We start from the raw sequence: 14,484 nt of genomic DNA, 5'->3' as shown, positions 1-14,484 counted from the left end.
TGCAAATTCCGTAATATGACAGGGGAGATTTAGATTTTTTGGTTACAAAACTGCAGTCATAATGTGTGGCAACAACATTTAGCTAGCTTGCAACCGACGACTTATTTACCAGTTTGAATTAATTATTTCGCATTTCAAAATAAAGTATTTCTGTGTTTACTCCAGGAACTGAGAAATTGTTGCATAAGTTCGAGGTGTTTTTCCGTAAGTTTAATAAACACAACAGATACACTCAACAGAGACTATAGTCATCAATAATGTACTCTCCTTCGCTGTTTACAAAAGTTTACCAGAGCTGGAGTAACTTCTCGTTTCTGTGGCTGTAGAAATCTCGTGGTTTTGAGGCGAAGAACTCGTCGAGCCATGTTCGGAGCGCATTTTTATCAAGAAAGGAAGTAGCTTGAAGGTTGTTCGACAGACAGCGGAAAAGGTGAAAAGCTGAGAGCGCACGATGAGGTGAATAAGGTGGACACAGAATTTCTTCCCAACCAAACTCCTGTATTGTGTGTTTTGTTAGTCTAGCAGAGTGCGGAGGGGCTTTATCGGGGAGTATCATCACTTTCCACAGCCTTCCTGGTCGCTGTTCTTGGAATGAGTCTGCAAGACGTCTCAGTTGATGACATTAGTTTCAGTAGTGATGGTTATACCTCAGGGAATCAATTCGTAATACCCTTCATTCTCGCTTGTGCACCAGACGCCTAAAGCCGGGTTCACATACGCATCTAAAGTGGCGCCACAGTTTGGGCTTTCTGTAGTAGCATAGCAGGGCATCACAAATTCTGTTGCACAGCTTTCAATATAGCGTCAATTGAAACATATGGGTGCAAGTTATGGGCTTAGAGCTGTGAGAAGAGTTAAACAAAAGGAAGACGAAACCCAAATGCTGGATCTCAAAATAGATTTCGCACTGGGATAAATCAAGGGAAACAAACACATTTATAAAAGAACAGTACGACAATTCTGTCTACAATGGAAAACTAACCAACATCTGGCAGGTAAATATCATTTACAGATACGCTAATCTTCCAAGATCTTAGAATCTTATTCTATTCGTTGATACAGGCATTTCGAATAACTAATTTCTAGTGGTATTTCGCGCGCGCGACACACACACACACACACACACACACACACTGCTGCGTAAAATCAAACGTAGATTTCTGTTCTTGTGGTTCTAGAAGCTGCAGAAGGTACCTGCCGACCATTGTTTTCACTTTTTTTAGAAATAAAATAAAAACATACCGAAATCGAATGGACTACAGCAGCAATTAATACAGGATAACTGCGACGAAATGCTCGTGCTTCGCTATACTGCCGCAAGGGAGCAGTGGTGACACGAAAGTGGTGCAACAAAGGACGACCAAGCTGAACTTTTTGTGGCGTGACAGAAGTTGTGCCTGTTAATTTGCGCCACTAAAAACTGGGAGTTCACGCACGCAGCTGTAATGCAGTAGCAGTATATCACTAGCTGTTGGCAACACTTTTGTTGCGTGTGTGAACCTGGGTTAAGGGGAGTTAGAACGGAATTTTTTTTCACATTTTCGGATTTTTATCTCATTACAAAATTTGCACTTTTCTGAACAAAACGATATATATATATATATATATATATATATATATATATATATATATATATATATATCACTTACAAATTCACATGGGAAGCATTTTATTTTATTTTTTTGAAATATACTCTACACTGGTTGAAGATGTTAAAATTTTTACGTGCATTACTTCAAGATCTAATAAAATCGGTGTTTTTTTTATATAGAACCCTGTGGACTGCTGTGTTCTAAAGGTGAAATTACTTGTTTGTATTGGTAGCAATGTCAAAAACAGTATCGTATCGTTTCATAGTATAAACACGCATTGCATGTCAAAGTGCCAACGTTTTTCCGAGGAAAAGTGACGAATAGATTGGTAAATCTCTCAAAAGAAACGTGGGTTTCATGGTAATGGATTTGCGGATAAAGGGACCATTGTCTTCAATGTGTGGCGTGTGAAATTGAAATACAGGAAAATTCGTCGGATAAATCCTAGTGTCCAATTCCACTCGTCGGCTTTGACCAATGATGTCATATCTAAGGCAAAGATGTTGCGTAGAGGCAATCGATGAAAGAAAAGAAGCGTCTCGCGGGCCCCGAGGAATCATGACGTCATATCATGGCATGACGTCGTCTCTCATGCAAGCCAATATCGCTGGTAGTTTTCGAAACGCGGATATTCTTTGAACATGGCATGCTGTAGTGATGTGCGTCTCGCGAGCCCCGAGGAATCGCTTCATGACGTCATCAGTAAGGCTGAAAGCGTTACAGCGCTGCCTGGTGACTAGACCTGTAAACAACTCTGTTGACGTAAGTGACGTCACACATTGGCCACAGCGTTTATACAAACTTGCCATCAGCTAATGTTTTGGAACGTCAAATCAATCCAGATTGTTTGAATGAAGCTTCCATTAACAGAATTAAATGTAGAAAGATTTGAATGCGAACAATCTGGATTATGGTGACATAATAATCCGCAGCGTAGTCAAAGTTACACATTAGAGTCTTACGTGATTGATTGAAGCCAACTGATAACAAATTATTGGTCGAAAGGCAGAGTGATTTATAGCATAACACATGTTACGCATTGAGGACAATGTGTATAAATGTTTTTAACGCATTAACTGCAGCTTACCAATGTAGGCTAACTACCACTGAGACGTTTGCAGCACGAATTTGTCTTTGAACCCATACCAGCAGTAGCAAATGCGGAAAAACTAATCAAATATGGTAAAGGATACGTAGTGGAACGCCCATTGCATTTTTCCAGTTTGTGTACGATATCTGTAAGTAATATGCATCAAAACACGTCGGATGATTGTTCATTTTCTAATATATGTTTTTTGGGGATGACCCAGTAGTATTATTTTTTTATTATGAGAAATGCATTAAATGTGGGAAAGTGCATTTAAATACGCCGCAAACAAATATTAGGCAAAGCCACACGTCTGTCTGTTATCACAACCGTTATTTCTCATTCGCTGTGTTCCACAACTGTCGACGAAATTATCGCTTTTCAACCTAATGTAGACCTCAGACTATGCTACAAATAGTTATTACTCCAGCCAAGGTTTCTAGGGAAAGTGGGGGAAGGGGGCGAAATCCAGTATAGTGCTCTAGCCCAGATATGTGTTCTTGCCCAGTGTGTGTTACCGATATGCTTAAATTTTGATCGCTGTTTTTCTGTAAACAAACCGCTATATGCCAAACACATCTCCCTGTATGTAGTTTCTCAAAAATCCAGTTTATGTTATCTTAAGATAAAAAGAGCTCAATGAGGGAATATTAATAGATCTAAGCAGTAAGCCTACTGACATCTCCAAATTGTAAGACTGCTACAGATGCAAGTCACTGATTGTCAGAGTGAATCAGTGGGACAAAACATTTGAAGTAAATCACAAGGCTTAGGTTAGTTCAACTATTACTTCTTAATGTAGTAGGCAGTCACAGTTTTCTTCCGTATTTTGATGTACATACATACTACACAAGCAACCAAATGGTACCTGGTGGAGGGTACCTTGTACCACTACAAATCATTTTCTTTCCTGTTCCAATCGCAAACAGAGAGAGGGAAGAAAGGCTATCTACCATCCGAGCCCAGATTTCTCATGCCTTCTAAATTTTCTCAATAGTGTTGTACAAAAAGAACATTATTTTCCCTCCAGCGATTCTCACATGAGTTTGCCAAGTATCTTCCTTATACTCGCACATAGTTTGAAACTACTGGTAACCTATATAGCATCCAGACTCTGAGTTGCTTCAATGTGTTGCTTAAATCTGACCAGGATCTCAAACATTGGAGCAGTAGTCATGAATGTGTCACATAATTGTTCTATATGGGTGGTGTAAGTGATCTTCCCCTCATTTCCAGTCACAAACTATATTCATCTTCCCAGAGGAAGGAAGTAACAACCCTGAAAGCTAGAAAGGTTGTTTTTTTTTAAATTCAAGTGCTGTTTTTCTCTCATACTTTGTACAAGTCATTTCATAATTTTACAATGAGTACTGTCAGCTGTACATATAATGGTAACATTAAAATCCTGTTAATTTGAACCTTAGTGTTAACATTAACTAGCAATTGCATTTGTGAGTCGAAACATTATGTTTAATTATAATTATAGAAGGAGAAGCTAATAAAATATTTTTTTTTACTTTGTATTTTTTTAATACCTTAGGATTTTCAGTTTTCTGCCTGATGTCTAGCAGCAACCTGTTAAAGACTTTTGATCAGAATGTGATATTCCATTCTGAATCGTAGGCAGGGATGTATAGTCTACATGGACATTGTTTTTACTTCCAGTATTTTGCAAGTTCATTTCACTGAACAGAGTAAAATTACCCCTATTATGAACAACAAATACTATTAGGGAGTAAATATGTTGACATGTAAGTGAAAGACTCTGAAGGGCCCTGAAAAGACTTCTGTAAGAAGCTGCGCTATCAAATTTACACAATAATTTTACTCACATGGATAAAAAGTTTTGTTAACTTGCCACATCAGATTTGAATAAAATCGCAAGCTTTTCATAGCAGCCTTCATCACCGTCACCAGTAATGGTACTGGTGTGGTGTACTGTAGCAGCACATTAAAAGTGAAACTTCCTGGCAGATTAAAACTGTGTGCCCGACCGAGACTCGAACTCGGGACCTTTGCCTTTCGCAAGCAAGTGCTCTACCATCTGAGTTACCAAAGCACGACTCACGCTCGGTACTCACAGCTTTACTTCTGCCAGTATCTCGTCTCCTACCTTCCAAACTTTACAGAAGCTCTCCTGCGAACCTTGCAGAACTAGCACTCCTGAAAGAAAGGATATAGCAGAGACATGGCTTGGCCACAGCCTGGGGATGTTTCTCATTCTGGAAACATTAAAAGTGTTTCAATTGAATTGATTCTGCATTATTTCTCTTCCTCATGTCCTTGACATTAACGCTACCAAGTTATGTTCTTGTACAGTAATTAGTTTCCATGTTATAACATGTTAAATATAGAAAGTTTAACTGTAACCAAGCAGTAGTGTTCTTTGATGACAATATCAGTTCCAGTGCACAACTGAATTTCAAAATCTGTCTTGTGGGGTGAAAATCCATTACTGCTGCTATCTTGTGCTGAGAATGAGATGACTTTCATAGAAATACTGAATTATTTCATTTGTAATACAGTTTCATAGTTTTTGTAGTTGCTCATGACCTTTACACTTGCATGCAATGGATGTAGCATCAGAATACAGAACTATCCTTGAATTTGGGGAGCAGTATTTTGTCATTTACATACATCGACAAAAGAAAGTATCACAGTACTAAGTCCTCGGTACCCTGTATTACATATCAGTAATGTTAGATCAGTGTGTGCCACTCGCCATTCTTAAGAGTGAAAACTGATTTGTGTTAGATAAGGTTTTATTAAACTGTGAACAATTATCAGCATTATTACCCAGCCGTTTTCCCAGAGTATTTACTATCTCTCTCTACAAGCAATTGATAGAGATTAGCTTTCCCATCCATAGCTTATCTCAGAAAGTTCAGTAACACCTTCAACACGTAAGAAATTGAGCACCAACTATTGGCACTTTTTGCAACATCACCATAAGGTTTGATATCCCTACTGAAAGACGAGCAGAAATTTTTTGTAAATTGGTGCATAATAAGGTTCTTTTTTGGTATACCAGTGCTCAGTAATAACTGAAACATCTGGTTTATTGAAACATGCTATTATGTCCAAATCATTGTGCTTACTTCCTAGGCTCGTAAAGTTTTGGAGGATGATCTTTGTTCGCAGGTTGCATTGTCACCACGTTTTTTTCTTTTTCTTTTTTTTGCTTGTAACCATAAATATCCTCATTAAGTAAACCAGATGTACTTGTCAAACTGGGATGAGGACACAAAAAGGTCACACATGTACAAAATAATAATAAAAGGAAAGATTTCAAACGAGTTTCTTACAGCAAAATGTAAAACTTAATTGTTTTTGGATATATTACTTACTTATATCCTTCATTCAAAAACTTAAGAAGGCTGTTACTTTAGTGTCTCCAAGGCATAATGCTGTTTCATTGAGCATCGCAACAATCAAGCCTGAGATAGTAGTGTACTATGATACTACCTATGAAGAAATTGATGCACTGGATGTGAAGTGCACTGTTTAGTCTACCCAGCAGGTGTTCCAGAAAATGGCCCTGCACTATTCTATAGCATCATGAATATTTGTGTGGTATATACATTAGTGATATATTCATCACTGACAGAAAATTTAATAATCACATTTTTGCTTCAAGTTTCTGAAATGGCAGTTGATGAGATCATATCTGAAGAGACAGCTATCAACCCACACTTTCAGCATGAAGTAGGACTACAATTACCAGAATTCTGAAATGTGGATCTAGTAAACCTAGAGTTGCTCTAGGAAAATAAGTAAGATGTGACATGTGTCCCAGATCAAAGATGAGAAAATGAAAGGTTGCTGTATTAGTTATAGCACACAAATATGCAATGACTAAGAAGTGTGAAATGACTGTGTTCAAAGCTATGTAGACTTGTTTAATTCCTGGTTTAAGTCATTCACATTATTTCATTGCTGTGTTTCCTGCTGCCATCCATTAATACCAGAATGTCAACAACTACTTTGTTACTTTAAAATCTTCAACATGTTCACTGTGTCTGACACAAAGGTCAATAAGAGCTACTAGCCACGAACTTTTAAGTGTCAGCTGCAGTGAATGTGCAAAACAAGAAAATTTTTGCAATTTAATTTAAAGTCCTATTCAGCTTCCTTTTTCAGGTGTGTTTATTTTTAAATATTAAAACTGATGGGAGTTTCATTACAAGACACCTAATTTTGAAATCTGGATGACATCATCCCTGCACTGCAACAAAATATGCACCATACACAAAAGGTTCAATGTAATCTCTCCTCTCCACAAATTTGCACCTCAGATGTGTTATATGTCATATATATGTTATACATCATATAATACTACAGTTAATTTTTCATATATCTGAGCAAAACGAGTTATTGTGTGTCCATGTTTATCTCATCTAGGCATTGCATCTTTCCCTTAACTTCAGTGTGCTTGACAATAAAATCTGTATGAAAAGTTTTCTGTGTAAATTACCTATTCTACACCTACAACTAATGCTTGTGTAACCCAGTGTGCCATTCAGGTGGGTTTACTGGTGTGTCAATATAATTGTCAGGTTTGGTTTGAAAGGGTTTCTTGAAATATATTCCCACATAAATTTTTAAGTATCTATTCTCGGTTGCAAAATATATTACACACTGTCAGTGCTATTTCAATGCAAAGATTTTAAATCACGCTGGGGAATATACCAATAACACAGTTCCAGCATACCTCGGAAATTTAATTTTAGTTGCTTCAACCAATGACAATTATGGACCAAGTCTTGCACTGCTCTGTTTTGTGTATTAACCCGTTGGCTGGCATGAAGGTGCCGGTGGTCATAGCAGATTGCTCTGCTGGGGCCAGCACTGATCTCATGGTAACAACTAGGAATCAGCAATTTTACACTTTAATCTTACCGAGGTAAAATATTTACTTATATTTGATATCCCTTACCATTTCAAGACGATTTTTCGGTTTGCGGTATTTTTATTTAAATGACTTCAATTTTAGATACATACACTCCTGGAAATTGAAATAAGAACACCGTGAATTCATTGTCCCAGGAAGGGGAAACTTTATTGACACATTCCTGGGGTCAGATACATCACATGATCACACTGACAGAACCACAGGCACATAGACACAGGCAACAGAGCATGCACAATGTCGGCACTAGTACAGTGTATATCCACCTTTCGCAGCAATGCAGGCTGCTATTCTCCCATTGAGACGATCGTAGAGATGCTGGATGTAGTCCTGTGGAACGGCTTGCCATGCCATTTCCACCTGGCGCCTCAGTTGGACCAGCGTTCGTGCTGGACGTGCAGACTGCGTGAGACGACGCTTCATCCAGTCCCAAACATGCTCAATGGGAGACAGATCCGGAGATCTTGCTGGCCAGGGTAGTTGACTTACACCTTCTAGAGCACGTTGGGTGGCACAGGATACATGCGGACGTGCATTGTCCTGTTGGAACAGCAAGTTCCCTTGCCGGTCTAGGAATGGTAGAACGATGGGTTCGATGACGGTTTGGATGTACCGTGCACTATTCAGTGTCCCCTCGACGATCACCAGTGGTGTACGGCCAGTGTAGGAGATCGCTCCCCACACCATGATGCCGGGTGTTGGCCCTGTGTGCCTCGGTCGTATGCAGTCCTGATTGTGGCGCTCACCTGCACGGCGCCAAACACGCATACGACCATCATTGGCACCAAGGCAGAAGCGACTCTCATCGCTGAAGACGACACGTCTCCATTCGTCCCTCCATTCACGCCTGTCGCGACACCACTGGAGGCGGGCTGCACGATGTTGGGGCGTGAGCGGAAGACGGCCTAACGGTGTGCGGGACCGTAGCCCAGCTTTATGGAGACGGTTGCGAATGGTCCTCGCCGATACCCCAGGAGCAACAGTGTCCCTAATTTGCTGGGAAGTGGCGGTGCGGTCCCCTACGGCACTGCGTAGGATCCTACGGTCTTGGCGTGCATCCGTGCGTCGCTGCGGTCCGGTCCCAGGTCGACGGGCACGTGCACCTTCCTCCGTCCACTGGCGACAACATCGATGTACTGTGGAGACCTCACGCCCCACGTGTTGAGCAATTCGGCGGTACGTCCACCCGGCCTCCCGCATGCCCACTATACGAGCTCGCTCAAAGTCCGTCAACTGCACATACGGTTCATGTCCACGCTGTCGCGGCATGCTACTAGTGGTGAATATTTATACTTTGCCTATGAGAAGCAGCTATGCACATAGTCCTATTTATGTTGAAATTATCACTTGGGTATTTTAATTAAATTTGGTCTACTATAAGCAACATGATAAAGGAATCAAAAGAAAGACACACACAGAATCCACATCACCATAGAGGTATTAAGCTGGATGCGTTACTCGTTTTTTTACATGGCGAGTTTCCCCAGTAGGCCTATAAACCATGAAACAGACAAAAAAAGCTACTTCACGTTGTCTTCTCTTCCTTGGACTTTCACTTCAGAAACTCTGAAACATCCATTACAAAAACACATTACACCACTCACAAATCGGGTCTAGTGAAGCAGGGGATACAGCCCGTCGGCTTTGAACAATGACGTCATTCCTTAGTCATAGATAGTAATGTCTTCACTTCGAGGCATAGATAATAAAGCAGTTCTGTGTTCTAATAAGCGCTATCATTAAAATAATTGAATGTGAATCTAAAAGCGATCGTTTATCTGTATTTCACTATTTTACCATATTTCACTTTCTTATTCCACCAATATACTTCAGTAGCTGATAAGTGTTTTTTGGCTTATTAAAAAAAAATCTCACGAGATAGAATAAACTGATCCTAAGATACAGATGCTTCAGTAGCTGATAAGTGTTTTTTGGCTTTTTTTAAAAAAAATCTCACGAGATAGAATAAACTGATCCTACTTCATTAAGCAATCAGCTTTTGCTGTTATGTTTTAGTTTAGTTTTTTTATTGATTGCTTAATAAAGTAGGATCAGTTTATTCTATCTCGTGAGATTTTTTTTTAACAAATCCAAAAAACCCTTATCAGCTACTGAAGGGAGCTACAACACTAAGAAGAATCGCTTCTCGGTTTTTGACAAGATCAATGTTTATCTCTCTCGCATTCCTTTGTTTCTCAACATTCTCCTCAGCTCTTTCATCTTTGTAATACATGCTCTCTAGCGACTTGTGACGTCATTGTTCAAAGCCGACGGGTTGTATCCCGTGCTACACTAGACCCCACAAATCTGGATTCAGTCACTGCAATTCATATCTATTTCACTGTCAAAAATACTGACTATGATCAATGATTAATTGTGAACATTCAAAAGTTTTCAAATGTGCAGGTTACTGTTAGAATACAGTTACTATACAATTTTTGATCAGGAAAAAGTTACGATGATTGCAACTTAAATACCGAAGCTATTTGTTATGAGAATACGCCGTTACCACAAATAATCCACATAGATGCACTGAAAGAAACTTTACTGAGTAACATAATGCATCAGAATACTATAGGCACAAAGAATGAAATTTCTGTAGATTTACCATACATTTTACTTTTCTTGTTCATGATAAGATTACTAACAGAAGTTACTTACTGTCCATTGTCTGGAATATAAACTATCCTTTCTCCTCTGCAAACATGTGCTTTTGCAGCAAGTATTACCAATTATTTTCCGTGATTGAAAAGCTTTAACGCACACAAATCCCGCCATCATACACAAATCCACAAGGCATCAGCATGCTAGTAGTGGGCAGGAAATCGCGTATGTTAGAAATCACAGTGATTGAGAAGTCACAGATATCACCATAACAACTTTACAAAATCTAACTGCGATTTCAGTCACAGTTAGCAGTCACAAGTAGCATTTCACATTCAACGCCGTTAGCCATCTGTTGGCCGAATTCCGTACTGCTTTCTGCTATTTCAGTGACAAATCGCGGCTACAAGTCGCAAGTAGCAACTAAAAAGTGCAGTTAACAGTGCCATCTGTTGGCCAAAGTTCGTACTACGCTCATCTCTGCAACACGCTATCGAGTCTAACTGCGATTCCCGTGACAAGTCGCAACTAAAAGCGCAGTTAGCAGTGCCATCTGTTAAGCAAAGTTCATACTATGCTCATCTCTGCGACACGCTATCGAGTCTAACTGCGATTTCCGTGACAACTCGCAACTAAGAGTCGCAAGTAGCAACTAAAAAGCGCAGTTAGCAGTGCCATCTGTTGAGCAAAGTTCATACTATGCTATTCGCTACCGAGTCAAACTGCGATTTCTGTGGCAAATCGCAACTAAGAGTCGCAAGTAGCAACTAAAGAGCGCAGTTAACATTCTTTTCCTAGTGCCATCTGTTGACCGACGTACGTACTTCGTTACTAGAGCCTTGTGCCTCACGAGATCGACTTACTGTGTGTGACTGTGTGCTTATGCTGAATATGAAGGACTTTTGAATGCATTATGGGAACAGCAGTGATCAATGTCTTATAAATAATTACTATTAAAAACAGTCTTGACCACAATTTATTTAACAAGGTGACCGGTTTCGACCACTACTGTGGTCATCTTCAGACCACTGAGTAGGAACCTCTTTCTGTTGGAGAATCGCTAGTGATCACTAGTGATTCTCCAACAGAAAGAGGTTCCTACTCAGTGGTCTGAAGATGACCACAGTAGTGGTCGAAACCGGTCACCTTGTTAAATAAATTGTGGTCAAGACTGTTTTTAATAGTAATTATGAATATGAAGGGCTTATTTCAATAGTGGTACAGGTCCACTTTTGTTCATTTTGAGATACAGAGTCGTGAAGTTAATTGAGTGCTGAAAAATCTGCAGTTGAGATACCAGAAATATTCAAGCATATGACTTCTTGCTAGAGATGAACCTTTATTTATGTTTGTTTGGATTAATTTCAGAAGCATGTTAACACAGCAGAACTCAGACAGCTGTATAAGTGTAGTGAAATAAAAACAGTATTATTGTGTCATATGAATGCCTCACTTTTGTTCCGACACAGTTCAAGACTCGGGAGAAAAGTTTTACACCTGGTGTTCTACATGGCAACTTCACACACAAGAACTTTTTGCCGACACTACTACCACCGACATAAGTAAGCTTTTCATGTGTTACTTTCAAGTAATTCACTTAAGCCATTTCTGATTTAACTGTAAGATCTGTACTTCCCACTTTCGTATCAACAGCCTCAAAATGCATATTGTAGACTTTGGGATATGTTACAGGTCAGTGTCACACCAAGATTGTGGAGAAAGGGGGGGGGGGCGGCATGTCACTCTCCATCAAGTGTTTACCAATAAATATGTGGCGGAAAATTACGGGTATAGGACGGCTTAACATGTGGAAAATGAGATTTTCATTATTCGCTCACTGTATTTATCATTTATTATTCCTTTAAAATCGCACAACAACTTCAATAAAACACAGTTTAATCACTCATCTGCACACTTATTTCGCAATAATGTCACTTTTAAACTGCAAATCCTCTAAGAGCTCTCTTGAATCTTCACAAGTCTCTCCCAACAGCCTTGATGTGGATAGATACGTACAGCAACCAAAACTGTGTCTGCAAAATCACAAGGATTATTAAACAATTTTTGCTGTCACTAATTACAAGCAATATAATTGACAGAGTAGATTGCTAATATTTGCTGTAATGAAAGCCATTCAATGGGGTATATTTCACATTTGCAAGAACGATCTCACTTAAGTAATTAAGTCCATCGAAAAAGTTAGAAACTAACTTCTCGTCTGACGAAAACGGTCTAAAGACGCAGTGGCAATTTCTCCAGATCTGCTGACAATGATATTTTGAGTTATCACTTTACTGAGTGACTGAAATGTAGTTCGGGTTACATGAGAACATAAAAATATGTTAGACTTCTTTTTCTAAACATGAACTATTACGGTACTGTATGGCTACTTACATATTAATTACACTATTAATATTTTCACAGTTGTTTCTTTAATACAAGATTAAAGCCAACGGAAGAACAAACGTAAAACATACTTACCAATGACAGGTTTGTTGAGATGCAATTTTCTGTGTGGACAGATGTAGCTTTTTCATACGGTGGTAAGTCGCAGAAATCGCAGGAGTCACAGAAATCGCAGAAGTCACAGGAATCGCAGAAGTAGCAGAAGTCACAGAAATCGCAGAAGTCACAGAAGTAGCAGAAGTCGCAGAAATCGCGGAAGTAGCAGAAATCGCAGAAATAGCAGTGGCGGAGGGATACGCGACTTACGTTCCTTAACTGCGACTCTTAACTGCGACAAATCACAGTTAAGAATAACAGATACTGAAAAGTAGCACTCACAAAAATCACTGATATAGGAAAATCGCAGTTTAGCCGATCACTACAGCAAGAAGCGTCTCGCGGGCCCCGAGGAATCATGACGTCATATCATGGCATGACGTCGTCTCTCATGCAAGCCAATATCGCTGGTAGTTTTCGAAACGCGGATATTCTTTGAACATGGCATGCTGATAAGGGTTTTTTGGCTTTGTTAAAAAAAAATCTCACGAGATAGAATAAACTGATCCTACTTTATTAAGCAATCAATAAAAAAACTAAACTAAAACATAACAGCAAAAGCTGATTGCTTAATGAAGTAGGATCAGTTTATTCTATCTCGTGAGATTTTTTTAAAAAAAGCCAAAAAACACTTATCAGCTACTGAAGCATCTGTATCTTAGGATCAGTTTATTCTATCTCGTGAGATTTTTTTTTAATAAGCCAAAAAACACTTATCAGCTACTGAAGTATATTGGTGGAATAAGAAAGTGAAATATGGTAAAATAGTGAAATACAGATAAACGATCGCTTTTAGATTCACATTCAATTATTTTAATGATAGCGCTTATTAGAACACAGAACTGCTTTATTATCTATGCCTCGAAGTGAAGACATTACTATCTATGACTAAGGAATGACGTCATTGTTCAAAGCCGACGGGCTGTATCCCCTGCTTCACTAGACCCGATTTGTGAGTGGTGTAATGTGTTTTTGTAATGGATGTTTCAGAGTTTCTGAAGTGAAAGTCCAAGGAAGAGAAGACAACGTGAAGTAGCTTTTTTTGTCTGTTTCATGGTTTATAGGCCTACTGGGGAAACTCGCCATGTAAAAAAACGAGTAACGCATCCAGCTTAATACCTCTATGGTGATGTGGATTCTGTGTGTGTCTTTCTTTTGATTCCTTTATCATGTTGCTTATAGTAGACCAAATTTAATTAAAATACCCAAGTGATAATTTCAACATAAATAGGACTATGTGCATAGCTGCTTCTCATAGGCAAAGTATAAATATTCACCACTAGTAGCATGCCGCGACAGCGTGGACATGAACCGTATGTGCAGTTGACGGACTTTGAGCGAGCTCGTATAGTGGGCATGCGGGAGGCCGGGTGGACGTACCGCCGAATTGCTCAACACGTGGGGCGTGAGGTCTCCACAGTACATCGATGTTGTCGCCAGTGGACGGAGGAAGGTGCACGTGCCCGTCGACCTGGGACCGGACCGCAGCGACGCACGGATGCACGCCAAGACCGTAGGATCCTACGCAGTGCCGTAGGGGACCGCACCGCCACTTCCCAGCAAATTAGGGACACTGTTGCTCCTGGGGTATCGGCGAGGACCATTCGCAACCGTCTCCATAAAGCTGGGCTACGGTCCCGCACACCGTTAGGCCGTCTTCCGCTCACGCCCCAACATCGTGCAGCCCGCCTCCAGTGGTGTCGCGACAGGCGTGAATGGAGGGACGAATGGAGACGTGTCGTCTTCAGCGATGAGAGTCGCTTCTGCCTTGGTGCCAATGATGGTCGTAT

Source organism: Schistocerca serialis, chromosome 2 (assembly GCF_023864345.2).
Source record: "Schistocerca serialis cubense isolate TAMUIC-IGC-003099 chromosome 2, iqSchSeri2.2, whole genome shotgun sequence".
Lineage (NCBI taxonomy): Eukaryota > Metazoa > Arthropoda > Insecta > Orthoptera > Acrididae > Schistocerca > Schistocerca serialis.
The sequence above is the reverse complement of the archived record's forward strand: the minus strand, read 5'-3'. Positions refer to the sequence as shown.